The sequence below is a fragment of the Tachyglossus aculeatus genome, chromosome 3 (assembly GCF_015852505.1).
Source record: "Tachyglossus aculeatus isolate mTacAcu1 chromosome 3, mTacAcu1.pri, whole genome shotgun sequence".
Taxonomy (NCBI): Eukaryota; Metazoa; Chordata; class Mammalia; order Monotremata; family Tachyglossidae; genus Tachyglossus; species Tachyglossus aculeatus.
Window position 1 is genome coordinate 87,666,077 of NC_052068.1, and position 21,787 is coordinate 87,687,863.

Consider the following 21,787-nt stretch of genomic DNA (forward strand, 5'->3'; position numbering starts at 1 on the left):
CAAGGGGCTGGTTACAGAGCCTCAAGGAGCATTCCAGAGCAAATTCACATAGTACAGTCTTGAAGCCCGCAGAGGAAGGGCAGAGTCCATCCCGGGGAAACTGGGCTGACTGGCCACTGCCATCATCTTCTTCGGCGTTGGGGCTGGGGGAGGTTGGGCTCAGGTCCTTTGGCCAGGGGAATCCCAGAGGGAGAATGCTTGGACAAACTCTGCCTCCTCCCCCTGCCCGGAAAACTGTCTCAGCATCAGTCCAACCCCAAGTCATTCTTGTTATGAAGAACCTGGATTCAAACCAAAACAGAAATCCAGCGGCACTTTCAGGCAACTGCCAGGATCTGATTTGACCCTCAAGCTCACCATGTTTTTTTTTTTTAAAGGTATTTTTTAAGTCCTTACTATGTGACAAGCACTGTTTTACGCTCTGGGTAGATACAAGGCAATCAGGTTGGACACAGTCCATGTCCCTCATGGGGCTCACAGTTTTAATCCCCATTTTACAGGTGAGGTAAAAGGCACAGAGAAGTGAAGTGACTTATCCAAGGTCACACAGCAGACAAGTGGCAGAGTTGGGAGTAGAACCCAGATCTTTTGGACTACCAGGACCCTGATCTATCCACTAGGCCATGGACCCATCACACATATTTCCCTCCCTGTCACCAAACCCCATGGCACTCAAGACATTCGGCCTCTCAGCCCACCCCAGTGCCTGGGGCTGGGCCAAAACCAGCATGGCCTAATGGAAAGAACACAGGTCTGAAGTAAGAGGACCTGGGTTCTAATCCCAGCCCCGCCACCTGTCTGCTCTGTGACCTTGGGCAAGTCACTTAACTTCTCTGTTTCTCAGTTACCTCACCTGTACTAAAGGGATTAAGACTATGAGTCCAACCTGATTATCTTAATTGATTAATGATGATATTTGTTAAGTGCTTACTATGCACCAAGCACTGTTCTAAGTGCTGGGGTAGATACAAGGTAATCAAGTTGTCCCATGTGATGCTCACAGTCTTAATCCCCATTTTACAGATGAGGTAATTTAGGCACAGAGAAGTTAAGTGACTTGCCCAAAGTCACATAGCTGACAAGTGGCAGAACTGGAATTAGAACTCATGACTTAGTGCTCTTTCCACTATGCCACACTGTTTCTCTTGAATCTACTCCAGCACTTAGTACAGTGCTCGGCACATATTAAGCACTTAACAAATATCATTAGAAGTAAAAAAAACAGACCTCTGGGCTGGGAGGGTGGGGGAGAGTGGGTGCTGTTTACTGGGTTATTGGCTCCAGGACATCAGGCTTAAAATTGGACGTCAAGGACATGCTGGGGGCTTCTTTCAGCTTCTGAAGGCACTGAAGGAAGGAATGGTGGAGGTATAAATGCTCTGATTTTTCCTCCAGCTCAAAATCTCACCTCACACTGAGCTGACCCATCCTAATAATAATAATTACAGTACTTGTTAAGCGCTTACTATGTGCCAGGCACTGTTCTAAGCGCTGGGGGTAGATACAAGTTAATCAGGTTGGACACAGTCTCTGTCCCACATGGGGCTCACACTCTTAATCCCCATTTTACAGATGAGGAAACTGAGGCACAGAGTAGTGAAGTGACTAGTTTAAAGTCACACAGCAGACATGTGTCTGAGCCGGGATTAGAAGCCAGGTCCTTCTGACCCCCAAGCCTGTGCTTATCTACTAAGTCACAGTGCTTCTCTAAAGTCCTCCTGGGCTGGGACCTCCATCTGACTCATCCTCTCCTCTGTCCTCCTACCCCTCCCAGCCAAAACTGCTTGCAATGGAGGGCCATGCCAGCAGTGACTACTGAGAGGGGAAATCTAGTAACACAGACTCCAGGGGGCTCAGTCCTTTGGCCAGGGGCCCCTCCCAGTAAAGGAATGGGACAAGGAAGGCTGGGAGTGTTCAGCACAGCAAAATAACCTGGGGCCATGAATTTCAGTCATCTTCCCAGCAGCTTCACAGAATAAAAGACATTTTGGAATTATAAAATATTTCCCGGGCTCCTCCTACTATCCACCACCACTCCAGCATTTATGGTTCTGTCTGGTTCAGGGTGGGGAATAGGGAATAAGGGTTTAGGGGGCTCCATGGGGTGTGGGCGACACCCTTGAAAGCTTGCAGTTTGTTTTCTATTTATGAAAAAGAAAAGAGAGTAAAACACAGAAACCCTCAATTCCTTCAAACCCATCCCTTGTCCCCTCAACCTCTGAATCAATCGGTCAATTGTATTTATTGAGTGCTCACTGTGTGCAGAACACTGTACCAAGGTCTGGCAGGGGAGAAGAATACACGTTGGTAGGCAGGTCCCCTGCCCACAAGGAGCATACAGTCTCAAGGGGGGAAACAGACATTAATATAAATAAATAATTGTGGATATGTAGGCAAGTGCTGTGGGGCTGAGGGTGGAATGAATATCAAATGCTCAAAGGGTACAGAGCCAAGTGCATAGGTGAAACAGAAGGGAAAGGGAGTCGGGGAAAAGAGGGCTTAATCAGGGAAGGCCGCTTGGAGGAGATGTGACCTTAAGAAGACTCTGATGGTGGGGAGAGTGTTTACAGAGCTGTTTACCCAGCAAAGAACTCCCTGAGATTTTGGACTTTTTTTTTTTTTCTGGTAGGAATTGGCCTAAGCGTTCTTTCTAGAAACATAAATGTCCCACATGTAAGCTGACACAATCAGATATGGGGGCGTGTGGGTGGGGCCACGATTGTCATGTTATAACCTGAAGATGAAATATTCATTTTTGACTGGTACAGATTGATCCTCTAGAAATGAAAACCATTTGAAATATAAATCCTAATTACAGGCCAAACCAAAAAATTCAAAGCTTCACAATTTTCTTTGTCTGGAGACTGTCCTCTGGGAGGCAGAAAGCCAGTCGCCTGGTACAGCATAAACACTGAACAAACAAATGCCATCATTATTCCTCTCCACCCCATGGCTTGACACCAGGATCTCTAATGCAATTTGATGGTTGTCAACAGTTTCTCTAGAATATGAAGAAAAATGGTCCAGTTGACAAGGGGGGGCCTGCAGGGACTTCCTGCCTGGACATTTTGGACATTTTCAAAGCTTGCACTCTGCACTGCTGACCAAATGAATAGTGGCTGGCTGAATTTTTCCTCTAGGTTCCATCCCCAGCACATGGACCCAAATGGGCAAGGCCTTCTGGAAGCCCTGGGCAAATTGGCACTTTGCAGTCCCAACCGGGAAGGGGCTGGGGTGGGGGGGAGTTGGGCTGAGTGAGGAAGGGGCTCCAGAAGCAGCAAGGAGCTCGACTCTCTGAAACCCTCCCAGCCCAGAGCCCGCAAATCCCAATTTGTCTGGGGCCCCAAGGTTTGGCCACTCTGTAAGCACCAAACCAATTAAGTAGCCCTTTTCACAGCCTTAAAACTGGCTCTGCTTAAGCGATAAGACTGACAATGAATAATAACACAAATTCAGGGCCTCAAATGGCAGTAGGGTAGAGAGCTAAACTGGGCTACTCACAAGGGAAACAGATTAGACCCCCTCTCTATCCCACAGTACACATGCTCTATCCACTAGGCCATGCTGTTTCTATTCTATAATACAATGTAATTTCTCCTTTCCCCAGCCTATTTTTCTCCAACTTCTATTCCAGTATCACCTGAGCACTTGGGTACTCCCCACCCTACACTGTTCACACCTTTAAATTCTGATGCTTCCCTCTGCCTGGTATTTACTGTAAACATATTGAGAGAAAGGATGGTGTTTACTAACTCTCCCTTGCCCTTAGTAGAAGTGTTCTGGGCATAGTAAATGTTCAATGAATATTATTGATGGACTAAGCCTATACATAGAATGGTAACAGAAATACACAACCAAAAAATTACAAAATCAACAATCCAAGTAATAATAATCATGCTATTTGTTAAGCACTAACTTATGTGCCAAGCACTGTACTAAGAGCTGGGGCAGAGACAAGATAATCAGGTCCCACATGCGTCTCGCAGTCTAAATACAAGGTGGAACAGGTAGTGAATCCCCATTTTGCAGATGAGGAAATTGAAGCACAGTTTAGTTAAGTGACTTGTCCAAGGTCACAAAGCAGACAACTGTCACAGCTGGGATTAAAAACCAGGTCCTCTGACTCCTAGGTCCATGCTCCACTAGACCAAGTTACTTCTTAAACGATAAAACATAGTATCTAAACATAGTTCTTGGGGAGTAGGCCTTCAGTGAATGACTCTGATGATGATATGAAGTGCTCAATACACTTTCACCATCTTGCCTTCAAATCTATTTCTGTCTGCCTTACTTGCCTTGGTTAGACTGTAAGCCTTTATAAAGTACTTCCATGCCCAAGAGGGAATTCAATAAATACTATCGGCACCTCTCAGTTCTAAAGAAAAATGGGCAGTAAACAGAATATGTTGCCAAAAACATCAGTAAGCTTAAGAGGTTTTTACAGTGGAGAGATCCATAATGGATTAAAGAAGACAGTGCAAGGGGGATATAGGAAGAGTGGCCTAGTGGATAGAGCACAAGTCTGGGAGTCAGAAGGACCTGGGTTCTTCTACTGCCAGCTCTGCCAGAGGTCTGCTGTGTGACCTTGGGCAAATCAGTCAGCTTCTCTGTGCCTCAGTTGCCACATCTGTAAAATGAGGATTAAGACTGTGAGTCCCATGTGGGGCATGGACGGCATCCAACCCAATTAGCTTGTGTCTACCCCAGTACATAGCACAGAATCTAGCACCTAGTAGGCACTTGAAAATACCATAGAATAAACCAAACACTAATCATTGGAATGGATGTCAAGGGGGGCAACCCTTATTTGGGCCCTTCAAGCACCCTGTTTCTACTTCTAGAGACAGAATCCAGAGCTGGGTGGACTACTGCTGTGGTTTACTTTCCTACAATAGCTCATGGTGAAGAAAGACCAAGCAAGTGTGGATAACTTGAAATCCTCAGCTCTCCTCCCCGTGGGCAGGGAATGTGCATGTTTATTGTTATATTATACTCTCCCAAGTGCTTAATACAGTGCTCTGCATATAGTAAGCTCTTAATAGGTATGACTGTGACTCCAAAAGTCCCAGTATGGCCATTATTCAATCTCCTCCTACATCAAGCATTTTATCAGAGTTACTAGGCAGCAGCAACTGTAACACTGACGGATTTGCATTTTGCATCCCCTCTCTGCTCCTGACTACCACGGTCATTAATGGGGTTTTCAACTGCTTCCTCCTGATGTGCGGCAGATAGCCCTTTGGAATGACAAGGAGAAAATTCCCCGGCCCCTCCAGTGCTCATAAATATGCTACACTGAGGTGGCATTCATAGAATTCACAGACTGTTCCCATATGTCTTGGCTGCGGGGGAGGGAGAACCAGCCAAAAGAAAGGAAATTCACATCCGAGCTGAAGGAAATGCACCGTTCTGGACCTGAGCTTTCAGTTTGTGCAAAAACTGGATTGGCCAAAAGGTAGGCAGAGGAAAGGCGGAGGAGGAGGAAAAGTCAAGAGTCTGGATATTCCATCCCAGGATAATAATGGGGAGTTGGCTGTCTGGAGTGATGAAATGGGGGAAAACCATTTGGTTTAAGTTCCACCAGTATTCCCTCTGTCCTTGTCCCCTCCAGAAATGCACCTTGAGGGTCTCCTCAGGGGGAACCCAGCAGGAACAGGGCTAAACAGCCGGAAGTGTTCTTCAGTGTTCTTCAGCTGCAAGCCAACTGCAGACAGGCAGGTGAGACTAGAAACCCAACAGGGGGGTGAGCACACGCTGCTCTTCTCTTGCCAAGAGGAGAACCTCCTCTCAGAGCCGGCGCCAATGTCAGAGGGTCACACTGCTCCTTGGGGCCAGAGATCATGCCTTTACTTCTACTGCGTTCTACGTACTCTAGGCACAATGTAGGTACTCATTAGTTCTTCCTGATGGATGGACTGTCAGTCTCTCATCTCTCCCTCGCACTGTGCACGGGGGAGCCCCCTGGGCCTCAGTCCTCCCCTGGAAAGGGCCAGGGGAGGCAAGATGCAGGCTCAGTATGCTGGGTATTCCCACTGGAGCCAGGCTAGGTTTTCCAGGCTGGGCTTTCCCAGGTGATCCAGGAGGGTTTGCAGGCTTGCAGGCCACTTGTCTGCTGTGTGACCTTAGGCAAGTCACTTCTCTGGGACTCAGCTACCTTATCTGCAAAATGCAGATTGAGACTGTGAGCCCCACGTGGGACAAGGACTGTGTCCAACATGTTTTGCTTGTATCTACCCCAGCACTAAATACAGTGCCTGGCACATAGTAAGTGCTTAATAAATACCATAATAATAATAATTCTTCTTCATTCATTCAAACATATTTATTGAGCTCTTACTGTGTGCAAAGCACCATTCTAAATGCTTAGGAGAGTACCATATAATGATAAACAGACACACTCCCTGCCCACAACAAGCTTACGGTCTAAAGGGGGACGTAGACCTTACTATAAATAAATGAATAAGTAAATAAATTACAGATATGTACATACGAGCGTAGAGCACCAGCTGCTACTCTGGACCTGCAAAGCTCCAGACACAAACAGGGCCTGAGTACACATGCATCACTAGGCTCAAGGAAGCCGCTGTGGCTTTCCCCTTGGGGGCTTCGCCATCTTCAGCCCCTCTCACTGGTGGATGATCAGGCTGCCAATGGAGAAATGGGGACCTCAGGGGACACAAGGAGGTTTTCGCCCATTAGTCTGTTGCTCAGGGGATGAGAATAATGGTAACAGGCAGGCAGGTAGGGCAGCTGGCTGGAAACTTCTTTTAACCAAGGGAGGGAGGCTGGAAGGTCATGAAGAAAGCATTCTGGGCTGAAAATCATTTGGATGATGACACACCACAAGTTCTGAGGCTTTGGACAATGGTCACAAAGGCCATGGAGCTTATTTTACTCAGCTGTTTTGGTAAAATAGGGGGGAAAAAGTAGGGGGGTGGTATGTGGGGTGGGGGCAGGAGGTACACTTCCCTCAGAGCCAGGTCACTGATGCTCGCTCTCTCATTTTGCAAAAGTATGTCACAGCTATCATTTAAGTCTAGTAATGCCAGTATTAGACAAAGAACAAGTAGGAAGCTCTAAGCACACAACTAGGCTTAGGGCAGAGTTGGTGAGGGGTGGGCGGGGGGGGGAGAGAGAGGGAGAGAGAGAGAGAGAGAGAGAGAGAGAGAGAGAGAGAGAGAGAGAGAGAGAGAGAAAGGGGCGGGGGGGGGGGGGTCCTGTACCCACCAGCAAACCCTGGAGAAAGGCAGAAGATTCAGAACCACAAACTATTAAAATTCAAGGTAGAGAAGGGATAATTAATCTTCATCTTTTCTGTTTCTTGGGTAGAGGAAACAATTTTTTGCAAGCTAGAAATGAGGGTGTCAAAGTCTTATGGCTCCATTTCAAGTCAATAATAATAACAGTAATGAAAATACTGATTATGGTCTTTGCTAAGTGCTTACTTTGTGCCAAGAACTATACGAAGTGCTGGGGTAAATACAAGATAATCAGGTCAGACACAGTCCCGTCAAATCTGGGGCTTGCAGACTAAAGGGGAGGGAGAGGAGGTACTAAATCCTTATTTTATAGATGAGGAAATGGAGGCACAGAGAAGTGAAGTGACTTGCCCAAGGTCACACAGCAGACAAGTGGCAGATCAGGATTAGAACTCAGGTCCTCTGACTCCCAGGCCTGTGCTTTTTCAACTAGGACATATTGCTTCTCAAGTGAAGTGAACCTGTGGTTCAGCCCTCTCTAGGGTGGCTCTCGAAACACCCATTCAGTCCAAGGTCATTCATTCATTCAGTGGTATTTAGTGAGCATTCACTTTGTGAAGAGCACTGTATTACGTTGTTGGGAGAGTATAATACAACAGAATTGGCAGACACATTCCCTGTCCACAACGAGCTTACAGTCTAGAGGGGGAGACAGAGCAGGCAGGCTCTCCCTCAGGCAGGTACTCAGAGAACTCTGGGACGGCTCCACAACTAGGACTGGCTGGCTCCACAACACAGCTGATGGTGCTGGAACCAGCCTCTTTACCACACGTGGTCTCTCGGGGTTTAGAGTCCAAGAGGTTGAAGGTCAAGTGAAAGTCATTAAGCAGTACTTCCATCTGCCCCAGTGAAGAAGAGAGGAGGAGAGGCCATGGCATTCAGGTGCCTAAAGGGAAGCTAGGCACACATTTTTCAAAACATGCTTGGGTACTTCCCCTCAGAAAAAATCAGTGGGCGGTAACCCAAGACCAGTTGTGGGCAGGGAATGTGTCTTTTTATCATTGTACTGTACTCTCCCAAGCACTTAGTACAGTGCTCTGTATTCACTAAGTGCTCAATAAATACAATTGAGTGAATGAATGAATGAATGAATGAATCCAGGAGGTTCCCTGATCACAGCTAAGAGCTAAGGTACTGAGCTTAGAAATAGGGGAGAAAATGGTTTCACTCCTGACAGGATGGGACACTCTGGAGGAAAAGGTTCTTAGAAATCAGGCCTGGTGAGAGTTATTCACTCATTCAATCGTGCTTATTGAGCACTTACTGTGTACAGAGCGCTGTACTAAGTACTTGGGAGAGTACAATACAACAATAAGCAGACTCATCTCCTGCCCACAACTGGTCTTTGGGTTACCTCCCATTGATTTCTCTGAGGGGAAGTGCCCAAGTATGACAGAAGACCTGTCCCAAGGATATGTGAGATTTTATTCTGGGGACAAGAAATTCCTCTATGGGAACTTGGGTGGAGCAGGCACAATCCAATAAAGCATTTGTGCATGGGCTAGGGGTCTGCTCTTCAAAGTTGTTGGAGTCTCACAAAAACAAATGTAAACTGGGATTACCTCCTGCCTCTGGATAGATGCAGAAGATTTCCTTAAGATGGGGTGACAGGGATTTTTTCCAGATAAGTCAGTTAGGGTAAGTGAATTCTAACCTAAGCTCTGGCTTTGGTGGATTCTGGTATATCTTTCCACCTCTTTGGGTCTCAGTTTCACCAACAGCATAATGGGCTCCCAGGATGTTGAGGGGAATAACTGAAATGTCTGTCCAGGTTTTCCACAAAATAAGATATTAAAGATAATATATTAAAAAAGGTTCTATGTAGTCACAAAATAATAAAACAGTAAAATGTCAGGCAGCTCATGGAACTAAATTCCTGTGTCCTGCATGCTTGGTCACAGGGCAGTGGTCAAGGCTGGTACATATTCTCCTCCTGAGTCAGTGGCTCTGTCAATACTGGATGAAGCTGAAAGGGGTCGGGCCCTGTATATCAAACCAGATCCTTCTAGAGCTTCTTCTCCTGCCTGGCTCCTGTCTCTCCATCCCTTCCCACACTCCAAAGAGAAAACACACAGATCATAATCTCCATCTCATTTGGGTGGGGCTCCTTTCCAAGGGGACTTTTACTATTCCCAGATTTCCAGGGGCAGATTAGGTTAAAAAGTCCTGAGGACCAGCCAATAACACAAACTGAACTGTCACAAGGAAACATTTAATGTGTGTGCGTGTGTGTGTGTCTGTCTGTCTCTGTCTCTCTTTCTCTCACTCTCCCTCTTCCAGCAGGGTGATTTAAAGCACAGTTTTTGAGGAGCAGCTCATTAAAGCTCAGGCTGCACAAACATGTTACGTAAAATAAGTAAAATATGGTCTGGGAGCAGCAGGCTCGTATTTAAGCCCTAGCAATGGGAGCAGAGACCATTTCCAGGGGATTAATAGCAGACCCAGAGGAGCTGATGGCCACAGGCTGAGTCCATTAACCCCAGACAGACATTAATCCCTAGGAAAGGAAAAAAAAAACCCACCTTGACCTGAGGTGACTGCTATTAGCAAATGAATCTTTGAGGTGGACAATGAAAACATCCACAATGTGGCGCTGGTGGTGGCCGGAAACTCCAAATATAATCTCACCCTGAGACATGGATCAAAGGAATAATAATAATAATAATTTGTGGCATTTGTTAAGTGCTCACTATGTGCCAAGCACTGTTCTAAGTGCTGGGGTAGAAACAAGCCAATCAGGTTGGACACAGTCCCTGTCCCATACAGGGTTCACAGCCTTCATCCACATTTTGCAGATGAGATAACTGAGGCACAGAGAAGTAAAGTAACTTGCCCAAGGTCGAATAGCAGACAAATGGTGGAGCTGGGATTAGAATTCATATGATTGATTAATTCCCGTTTTATAGTTGAGGTAACTGAGGCAAAGAGAAGTGATTTGCCCAAGGTCACAGAGCAGTGGCAGAATCAGCATTAGAACCCAGGACCTTCTGCTCCCAGGCCTGTGCTCTTTCCACTAGGCCATGCTGGTTCCCATAGAGAAGCCACAGGGACCTGTGATAGAGTTCTGGGTCTAAGTCCTGGCTTTTTCCTGATGGGCTCCCTAATCTTGGGTAAGTCACTTCACCTGGGGATGAGGCCCTGTTTGCTCTGAGCCTGACTACTTGAGGAGTAAATGTGACCAGGCCCCCCTCCCTTCAAACCTCTCCCCTTGCCCCCGAGGTATCCTGGGCTTCTGGGATGGAAAGTGTGCTGGACATACGAACTGCTGCTGCTGTCAATGGGCCATGATTAGTTTAGCCCATAACACAGGCCCCAGTCTCTATGAATCTGCCAATGCTCCTCCTCCCCCTCAGCTTTATTCTCCTGTAATAACGCAAGCTCTAAAATGGTTTCTCTAAGGGGCCAAGGACAAATGATGCCTTGATTTTATATAGCAATTCTAGGACCAAAACACTGTCACATTACTAAGGTGTTTTTGTCCTCACTGCAACCTAGAGAAGCGGCACCACCTGGGAAAAAGAGCACAGGCCCAGGAGTCAGAGGTCCTGGGTTCTAGTGCTGATTCTGCCACTGCTCTGTGACCTTGGACAAGTCACTTCTCTTTGCCTCAGTTACCTCAACTATAAAATGGGGATTAATCAATCAACCATTTTTATTATTTAATGCATGCAGAGCACTGAACTAAGTGCTTGGGACAGTACAGTTTAACAAAGTAGGACTGTGAGCCCCATGTGGGACATGAACTGTGTCATCATCATCATCACCATCAATGATATTCATTGATGCCTTACTGTGTGCAGAGTACTGTACTGAGCATGTGGGAGAATACACACAACAGAGCTTCCACCTGACTGTCTTGGATCTACCCCGTGCTTAGTATAGTGCCTAGCACATATTAAATACCCAATGAATTACATGAAAAACAAAACAAAACAAAACAAAAACTCTGTGAAGTATGAAAAGGCAGGTACTGCCATCCCATTTTTCAAGATGGAAAATCGGAGTCAAGGACAGGTTAAGTCAAATAATCAATCAGTAGAATTTCTTGAGTGCCTACTGCAGAGCACTGCACTAAGCGCTAGGAAGGATATAACAGCATCAACAGACAGGATCTCTGTCCCCAAGGAACTTAGGAGATATCAAGGGAGACAGACACTAAAATCAATCAATCAATCAATCAATGCCACTTATTGATAACTTACTATGTGCACACTGTACTAAGTGCCTGGAGAGTACAATAAAATAGAATTGCTGGATACCTTCCCTGCCCATACCGAGCTTAATGTCTAGAGGGGTAGAGGGGGAATAGAATGAAGCAACAGATGAAAAAGATATGTACCTAAGTGCAACACAGGAATGCGAAGTTGTTCATTTTTTATTGTATTTACTGAGCCCTTACTGTCAGCAGAGCACTGTACTAAGTGCTTGGGAGAATGCAATAGAGTGGTAGACACGTTCCCTACCCATGAGCTTACAGTCTAGAAGGGGAGACAAACATTAATATAAATAAATTAAGGATCTGTATATAAGTGCTGTGGGGCTGAGGGAGGGGTCAATTAAGGGAGCAAATTCAACTGCAAATGAATATAAAATGAACAGAGGAGTTGAAAGAGAGAAAGAAGTCAAAGATAAGGGCTAGGTTACCAGTTTGAGAGACTGGAGGATGGTGGTTGTGTCAACTGTGATGGGAAATTTAGGTGGAGGAGAAGATTTGGGAGGGAGATGAGTTCAAGTTTGGGGCAAGTTAGACTTGAGGTGCCAGCAGGGCACCCACACAGAGATGTCCCGAAGGCAGGCATGGGGGAGGTGATTAACAGAGAAGAGAGATCAGGGCTGGACCGGTAGACTGTGTAGTGACTCCTGCAGAGGGGATAGCTAAAGCCATGGGACAGAGTGAGTGTAGACCGAAAATACAAGGGGCCAAGAGAAAATAAGCTTGAAGGACACCCTCAGTTAGAGATCAGAGAGCAGAGGAAAATCCATGAAAGGGACTTGGAAGGAGCAGCCAGAGAGGTAAGAGGAGAACCAGGAGAGGACAGTGTCAGTGAAGCCAAGGTTAGATCATGACTCCAACAAAAGGGGGTGGTCTAAGTGTCAAAGGCAGTCAGAAGGGTTGAGGAGGTTTAGGACTTAGAACAGTGCTTAGAACAGTGCTTTGCACATAGTAAGCACTTAATAAATGCCATCATTATTATTATTAGGACGGAGTAGAGCCTGTTGGATTTGGCATGAAGGAGATCAGTATAGTGTAGTGCAGCGAAGGGAGTGAAAGCCAGATTGTAGGTGGCCACGGCGGGAATTGGAGGAGAGGAAGTGGAAGCAATGGGTATAAGCAACCTGTTCATGGAGTTTGGAGAGGAATGACTAGGAGGGAGATGGGGTGAGAGCTGGATGATGCACTGAGGTCAAGAGAATGATTCGATATTATTCATTCACTCATTCATTCAATCGTATTTATTGAGCACTTACTGTGTGCAGAGCACTGTACTAAGTGCTTGGGAAGTACAAGTTGGCAACATATAGAGACGGTCCCTACCCAACAACGGGCTCACAGTCTAGAAGGGGGAGACAGACAACAAAACAAACCATGTGGACAGGTGTCAAGTCACCAGAATAAATAAAAATAAAGTTAGATGCACATCATTAACAAAATAAAAAGAATAGTAAATATGTACAAGTAAAACAGATAGAGTAATAAATCTGTACAAACATATATACAGGTGCAGTGGGGAGGGGAAGGAGGTAGGGCAGGGGGGATGGGGAGGAGGAGAGGAAAAAGGGGGCTCAGTCTGGGAAGGTCTGGGAAGATTAGGATTAGGATGGAAGTAAGTGGGATCAGGGAAGGGGAGTGGGAGATCACATTGAATAGCTTCAATTTTGTCAAAGTAGTTGTCATGATCGTCGGGGCGAGAGAGGGAGGAAGCAGGGGGATAGGAGTTTAAAAATGGAATTAAAGCCTAGAATGGTTGGTGTGGGCAGTAGGCTTGGGAGTTCATAAAGGAGGAGAAGCAATGTTGCTGAAAGCGAGGGGCTGAGGGCAGAGTTAGAGCAGGTGAGGATGGGTTTGAGGGTTGAAATCAACCAGGTGCCCTACTTGCCCAAAATCACCCAACAGGAAAGTGGCAGAGCTGGGACTAGAACCTGGGCCCCCTAGCCCTCAGTCTCCATACTCCCCTAAATCCCAAACTCCTTCCTCTACAGCTCACTGCCTTTCTTCCAGTTCCTCACAAACCAAGACTTGCGGTCCTAGTAGACTGGTGAAAAAGAACTGCAATAAGTTCAGAAACTCAAATATCTGCCAGTCACAGGTGGCCCTGAATCTGAAAATGAGCCAGGGGTCAAAGTGGAATGGAAGCTGAATATGAGTCCACAATATAGTGCAAGTGTAATACATAAATCAGGAAGTAATCCTGCCACCAGGATGAAAAGAAACTGGAGCGGATCCAGAGAAGAGCAATAAAAATGACTCAAAGGATGGAAATAGGGCCTATCGAGAAAGATCAAAGGAATCAAAGTCTTCAGCCTACCAGAGAAGAGGGAGCAGCATGGCCTGATAGAAATAGCATGGGCTTGTGAGTCAGGGGACCTGGGTTCTAATTCCGGCCCCACCACGTATCTGCTATGTGACCTCAGGCAAGTCACTTAACTTTTCTGGAACTCAGTTCCCTCCTCTGCAAAGTGGAGATTCGATCCTTCTTACACTGTTAGCCCCATGATTATCATGTAGCTACCCCTGCATTTAGTACAGTTCTAAGTACATACATAGTCAGCACTTTACAAATGACCCAATTATCATAAGGGAGAGTTTAATAACATTTTTCAAGAATATGAAGGGCTTCTATGATGAGGATACTGACAGGCAGTTCTCCACGAGCACTGAGTCTCAGGAAAAGAGGAAACAGCAGAAATCAGAACAGGAGGGATTCAGGTTGGACAAAGGAAGTTTGAAGTGGTCAGAGTGTTAAGCTCGTGGAAGCAGAATGGCCTAGTAGGTAGAACACGGGCCTGGAAGTCAGGAGGACCTGGTTTCTAATCCTGGCTCTTCCAATTTTCTTGGGCAAGTCACAACTTCTCTGTGCCTCAGTTACCTCATCTGTAAAATAACAATAATGATGGCATTTGTTAAGCACTTACTATGTGTAAAGCACTGTTCTAAGCGCAGGGGTAGATACAAGGTAATCAGGGTGTTCCACGTAGGGCTCTCAGACTTCATCCCCATTTTACAGATGAGGGAACTGAGGTCCAGAGAAGTTAAGTGAGTTGCCCAAGTTAAGTGACAAGTGGCAGAAGCGGGATTAGAACCCACGACCTCTGACTCCCAAGCCTGGGTTCTTTCCACTAAGCCACACTGCTTCTCCATGAGGATTAAGACTGTGAGCCCCATATGGGACAGGGACTGGGTCCAACCTGCTAAGCTTCTATCTTCCCCAGAGCTTAGTACAGTGCATGGTACACAGTAAGTGCTTAACAAATACTATAAAAAAATAAATGTGGGGTGGGCTCCATCAAACAGGCGCATGGAGCTTCCTTCTCTAGCGATCTTTAAGAATGGATGCCCTATCTGTGAGGGTGAGCCATTTAATTGCCCAGAGGCAGGGTCTGGATTAGACAATCTCTCCAGGTTCCTTCTCGGATTCTAGAACACCCAGAGAAGATGAAGGCAAAGAACAAGGCGGGAATTGTATTTATGCCTTCTGCTTGAGTCTCACTCACTGTAACCCAATTTCTTTTCGGTTTTGGACATGGGTGCCATAGGCTAATACTCTGGTTGGTGCCACATCCAAACTCTGTGACCCTCAGAGAGTTAGGGGCTGGATTTGCTTAACGGAGTTAGGAGGAATGGAGTGTACAAGATAGGGCTCTTGCTTGGGGATCAGGGATCCTCCTCCTTTTCCATACAACTGACTTGGGCAAGGGTCCAGGGCCTCAGTTTTTTGGTTGGCAAAATGGGAGTACTCATTCCTGACACTGTCTCCTAGGGCCCTCTTAAGGTTTTAGAAAGATAATGTGGATAAATCATCTGGGCTAATGGTGGGACAATTATCTGGAACAGCCGGGGCCTGTTCTGAGAGCATCACCCTAGCAAATTCACCAAACCACATTCCTCGCTACTCCACTCCCACTACCCTGCCTTCTCACTCACAACCTCTCTTCCACGAACTCGGCCCTCATCCCCTACTATGATCTCTATACTCTGACCCCACCCCACCTCGCCCAGGATATCACATCTCTTCTGGACTCCCTCCAAAACCTTTGTTCCCTTGAGGCCCACGTATACACCCTCAACTTAGCCCTCTTCACCAATCTCAACTCCCTTGTCCTGGTCTCCTGGTCATTCTCACACATCAACTCCCTGCCTGGGGTCACCTCAGATACTCTTGTGCCCACAAAGCTGAAAGCCACCGTTCAGACACTGGTCTGACTTCTACCATGAAACAATCACTCTAACCTGCTATAAACTGGCTCTCTCTTCAATACATCAGTCAATCCATGGTATTTATGGAGTGCCTACTGCATGCAGAGGACTATACTAAGAGCTTGGGAGAGAACAACACAGTAGATATGGTAATCATGATCCCTGCTGTCCAGGAGTTTGTGATTTAGTGGGGAAGATAGATGGCGGAGACAGATGGTAAAATAAATTACCAACAGGGAAAGCAGCAGAGTGTAAGGCTATGTACATAACTGCTGTGGGGATGGGGGTGGGGCATCAAAATGTTTAAGGAGGGGAGCTCTAAGTGCACAGGAGATGCAGAAGGGAGGGAGACAGAATGGGGGGATGAGAGGCTAGTCAGGAAAGGCCTCTTGGAGGAGCTGTGATTTCAGTAGGGCTTTGAAGACAAGGGAGAATGGTGATCTGTCAGATATGAAGAGGGAGGGAAATACAGGCCAGAGGGAGGCTGTGGGCCAGGGGTCAATGGCGAGAGAGACAAGACTGAGGTACAGTGAACAGACTGGCATTAGAGGAGTGAAGTTTGTGGACTAGATTGCATTGCAGTAGATGAGCAAGATGAGGTAGGTGGGGGAGAGCTGGTTGAGGGCCTTAATGAGGGGTTTCTTTGTGATGTGGAGGTGGATGGCTAATGATTGGAGGTTCTTAAGGAGTGGGGAGACGTGAATTGAATGTTTTTTTCAGAAAAAAGACCCGGGCAGCAGAGTGAAGTATGAATTGGGGTCGGAGAGCTAGGAAGCAGGGAGGTCAGCAAGGAAGCTGATTCAGTAGTCGAGGTGGGATATGAAAAATGCTTGGACAGGCATGGTAGCAGGTTGGAGACAAAGGGGCAGATTCTAGAGATGTGAAGGTAGAACTGACAAGAGTTGGTGAAAGACTGTACAAGCAGGTTGAATGATAGAGCTTAGTTGAGAATAATACCCAGGTTTGAGCTTGTCAGCTAGGGAGTGGTGTTGTCTAGGGTTATGGGAAAACCTGGAGGAAGAAAGGGTTTTGGGTGGGAAGATGTGGAGTTCAGTTTTGGACATGTTAAGTTTAAGGCAGCTGCGGGACATCTAAATAGATAAGTCCTTGAAGGCAGGAAGAAATGCAAGACTGCAGAGACAGAGAACAATCAGGGCTTGAGAGGCAGATTTGGGAATTGTCCGTGAAGAGATGATAGTTGAAGCCATGGGGGTGAATGAGTTCTCCAAGGAAGTGGGTATAGATGGAGAATAGAAGGGGACCCAGAACTGAGCCCCGAGGGACTCCCACAGTTAAGGGGTGGGAGACAGAGGAGAAGCCTATGAAAGAGACTGAGAAAGAATGGTGAGAGTGATAGAAGAAAACCAGGAGAGGACAGTGTCACTGGTCAGATAAGATTAAATAATGTTTCCAGGTGAAGGGGATGCTCCACAATGTCAAAGACAGCTGAGATGTGGAGGAGGATTGGGATGGAGTAGAGGCTATTCGATTTGGCAAGAAGGTGGTCACTGGAGACCCTAGAGATGGCAGTTTCTGAGACAGTCCTACTCTTCAGCTCCACCAACCTCCTCCTCAATCAATTCATCATATCTATTGAGCACTTACTATATGCAGAGCACTGTACTATGTACTTGGGAGACTACAACATAACAGACTTGGTAGACCACCCCACCTCAACCACTGACCAACCTGGACACAAGCTCCATCTCAGAGGGCTAAGGACATCATGTCTACTAAGTCTATTATCCTCTCCCAAGCGCTCATCCAGTGCTCTGCATAGAGTAAACACTCACTAAATACAACTGATTGATGGACAATTTTACATGGTCAACACTGTGCTGTGCTAATGACTCACTGCGAGAGCTCTGGGTAAATTGCGCCCCTTCTCTGTGACCTGCCGTCTACTTCCCCTTATGAGATGCCTTGAGGGGAAGCCAAAGAGAGACCATTACACACTTGACAATACAAAACACCATAAAAATGCCAAAAAATAACGTGACAATAAACACGTCCTCCATGGAATAGCCTTCTCAGTCTTGGAGGTAAAGTAATACTTTTGTTTCTTGGCTTCCAAGAAGCTATTCTACCAATATCCGACTCCATGCAGACAGGATGTGTGGGCTGCAGTGGAGCCACTGCTAAACCCGAAAGAACACTTGGAGAGCTTCAGCTCCTAGGACGCTTTGTACTTCCCGGTCACTCACAGATATTAATGTTCTCAGGGAAGAAGGAGGCTCTCGTGGGGCACAAGTGAAACAACAGAATGTACACAGAATGCAGCAATAGACGATCAGAAAGAATGTTTCCCCCTCCACCCGCTATCCTCAATGAATATTTATGGACCCTGCACTGGGGGTCTGGCATCAGCCCAGCCCTGGAAAGACATCAACTGAGCTGGATTCCAGAGGAAGAAACACCACCATTTCACTTTAAGGGGCAGAAAGACATTCTAGAGGGTGGAGGATAGGAGTTGGGGGCGTGTGTATGTGCATGCGGAGAAGCATGAAGGACAGAGGGGCAGAGGTTTTACAGGAGCGGCGTAAAGGTTCCCTTCTTCGTCATCACTATTCAGAGAGGAGGCAACGGCAACAAGTGAGAAGCAGCACAGACCTAGTAGAAAAAACATGGGCCGAGGAGACGGAAGACCTGGGTTCTAATCCTAGCTCTGCCACTTGTTTGCTGTGTGACCTTAGAGAAGTCACTTAACTTCTCTTTGCCTCAGTTACCTAATCTGTAAAATGGGGATTAAGAGTGTGAGCCCCATGGGGGACAGGAACTGTGTCCAGCCTGATTAGCTTGTATCTACCCCAGTACTTGGAACATAATAAGTACCATTGTTATTATAGTCATTATTATATGCCTCCTCTTGCATGGCCAAATGCCAGTGCTCTCCTGGTGTGAGCGGAACAGTTAGTCGAGCTGCCTGCCCCAAACCTTTCTGCAGTTAATATTTAATTATAGTATTAAGTGTTTAACTATGTGCTAGGCACTATACTAAGCACTGGGGTGGATACAAACTGATTGGGTTGGACACAGTTCCTGTCCCAAGTGGGGCTCACAGTCTCAATCTCCGTTTTACATGAGGTAACTGAGACCCAGAGAAGAGGAGTGACTTGCCCAAGGTCACACGGCAGACAAGTGACAGAGCCGGAATTAGAACCCATGACAGCCTGACTCGCAGGCCCGTGCTCTATCCATTACACCATGCTGTTTCTCTAGTTGCAGTTGCCAGTGGGGTTTTCCCAGGGACTTCTGGGAGAGGGTTTTTCCCAAGGAAATCTCTTAAACCAATAAAACGACTCTTCCTAGTTGCATTCAGCCTCGGAAACCTCAAGGGAGCAGAAATTTTGAGGAGGAGGTTCCGCTGGATCGGGTGTCAGGCTGGGAAAGGCTGGATTTAGAGGCTTTTCCGTAGAAGATCAGTGTCCCCTTTGCTGACCACTTTCAAGGGAAGAATTGAGCTCTGACATGTAAACCAGCTAGGACACCAAAAAATTCCTCTTTAGAAGAAGGAAAGTTTCCCTGCCCAACTCACCGGTTTCCCTCAAAATTCCTCATGACCACAGAACCCAGTGGAAAAGAACCTTGCTTGGAGAAATGTCTTGATGAACTCTCTTGGGAGGGACTATGAATTAGAGGAGAGAGCCTGGGCCTGGGACTCAGGAGACACAGGATCTAGTCTGGGCTCAAGTGGGCAAGTCCCTTATGCTCTCTGTGCCTCAGTTCCTTCATCTGTAAAATGGTGACAAGGTAACTGTTCTCCCGCTAAGATTGTGAGCCCAGTGTGGGATAGGATCTGACTACCTTGCATCTCCCTCAGCATTTAGCCAAGTGTTGGACAATCAATCAGCAGTATTTATTGAGCACGTATTGTGCGCAGAATATTGTGCCAAGCACTTAGGAGAGTACGCAGTAAACAATAAATGCCATACTGATCAGAAACCTTGGGTGACACTGGCTGTCCTGAAAGCAGATTTTAATGCTCTATTATAAGGCTCCTGGGCTACCCCGTCAGAGCACTTCCGAGATATATAGCTACTTTCGTACTCGTCTCAGTGGCCCTTCTCTTCCCTCCACAGGGAGCAGCCTGTGCTGTCCACCCTCTTGAAGAGGTCAGTTGATAGACTGAAGAAACTGTAGTCTCCTCCAGCTGCCTCCGAACTCACAGAGGTTATGAACAATGGAAGAGAGTTACCACCATAATGTGTCTACTAATTCTGCTCTATTGTGCTCTCCCAAGAACTCATTCCAGTACTCTGCACATAGCAAGCACTCAATTTACTCACTCATTCATTCAATTGTATTTACTGAACGCTTACTGTGTGCAGAACAGTGTACTTTGTGCTTGGAAAGTACAATTCAGCAACAGAGACAATCCCTACCCAACAATGGGCTCACAGTCAATTGTTGTTGTTGTTGTCTTATGCTGTCGAGTCGTGTCTGACCCATAGCGACACCATAGACACATCCCTCCCAGAAAGCCCCACTTCCATCTGCAATGTTCTGGTAGTGGATCCACAGAGTTTTCTTGGTAAAAATACAGAAGTAGTTTACCATTGCCTCCTTCCATGCAGTAAACAAGTCTCTCCCCTTGACTCTCTCTCATGCCACTGCTGCCTAGCATGGGTGAGTTTTGACTGGTAGCAGATTGCCTTCCACCCCCTAGCCACACTGCCCAAGCTAGGAATAGATTGGGTATGCCTTTGCTTGACTCTCCTTCCTGTAGTCAAGACTAGTAGAGTACTGGAAACTCTCCAGGTGCAACCCTGAGAGGGTAAGCACTCAATAAAGACCATTAATTGATTGACTGATTGGGTCAGAGCTCCTCTACCATTCAATTTATGGTGCAACCAGAGATGGGGTGCTCAAGCTGGGCAGAGAAGTGCTGATGGTAAGGCTGAAGGGCAGAACTGCAACTAGAGATATGCTCCGCAGGTCACAGTTGCTGCCACCATCACCCTGGAGCTTGCTGCAGGAGCATCATCAGAGCAGGAGGGGCTGCCCACGTGGGGATGCAACACTGACTCTGCTAAGCATGCCAATTAGTCGCAGGTCGTGCCTGGGGTCTCCAACTGCTGGGAAGTGAGGTGGATGCTGAACCAACTGCTAAGATCACAGTCCTTTTTTTTTTAAATGGCATTTGTTAAGTGCTTACTCTACAATGGGCATCGTTCTAAGCACTGGGGTAGATCCAAAGTAATCAGGTTGGACACAACCCATACCCACATAGGGTTCGCGGTCTTAAACTCCATTTTACAGATGTGGTAACTGAGGCACAGAAAAGTGAAGTGACTTGCCCAGGGTCACATAGTAGGTAAGGGGAGGAGCCAGGATTAGAACCCAGGTCCTTCTGACTCCCTGCCCTAACAATAAATCCCGTAGTGCTCTGGCCTGGTGCATTATCTGGAAGACAAGTTCATAGATATGTATATATCTTTAAATTATATATTCTAATTCATTTATATTAATTTCTGTCTCCCCCTCTAGACTGTAAGCTTGCTACAGGCAGGGAATGTGCCTAAGAATTCTTTTTTTAAAAAATGGTATTTCTTAAGTGCTTACTATATGCCAGGCATTGTACTAAGCACTGGGGTAGATAATTCTGTTGTGTTGTACTCTCCCACATGCTTAGTATAGTGCTCTGCAGATAGTAAATGCTTAATACCATTGATTGATTGGAAGTGAGCCTGGAGCAAACCAGAAGTCAATTGTCGATTCATTTCTAGGGGACTCTTCTGCCCGTGGGTAGATACCCCAGGATAGGCTAGGAGGCATCATTTTGGCAACACTGAGAACATCAGGGCAGATTTGTAGTTTCCACACTGCCTCAGTGGACTCCGGCCACAAACAGCCCTTCTGTTCCAAAACCCCGTTGGGGCAGTAAAGACGACTGAGGGCATCAAAGAGCAGGGGACTGAGCATGTCTGACTGCGTGGAGTGGTTTCTCCTTGCCACACTGAGAGGGTGAGAGTAGAGCTTCAGTGCCCTCACTCTCCCAAATCCCAGAATGGCTTCAAGCACCCAACTCTTCTGATTCAGTTTCTCTGTTTTTAAAGCTGTTCCTCTACTGGCTTGGTTCAAAGGCTGACCTAGGGATTTTTTAGAGTTTTGA

At 46.6% G+C, this 21,787-nt stretch overlaps 1 protein-coding gene across 3 annotated transcripts in view; it reads right to left on the bottom strand.

The window, feature by feature from the left end:
* The window catches only part of CTIF (cap binding complex dependent translation initiation factor), a 385,876-nt gene that overhangs the window by 198,483 nt on the left and 165,606 nt on the right, over nucleotides 1-21,787 (bottom strand). The gene's annotated exons all lie outside the window — the stretch shown is intronic.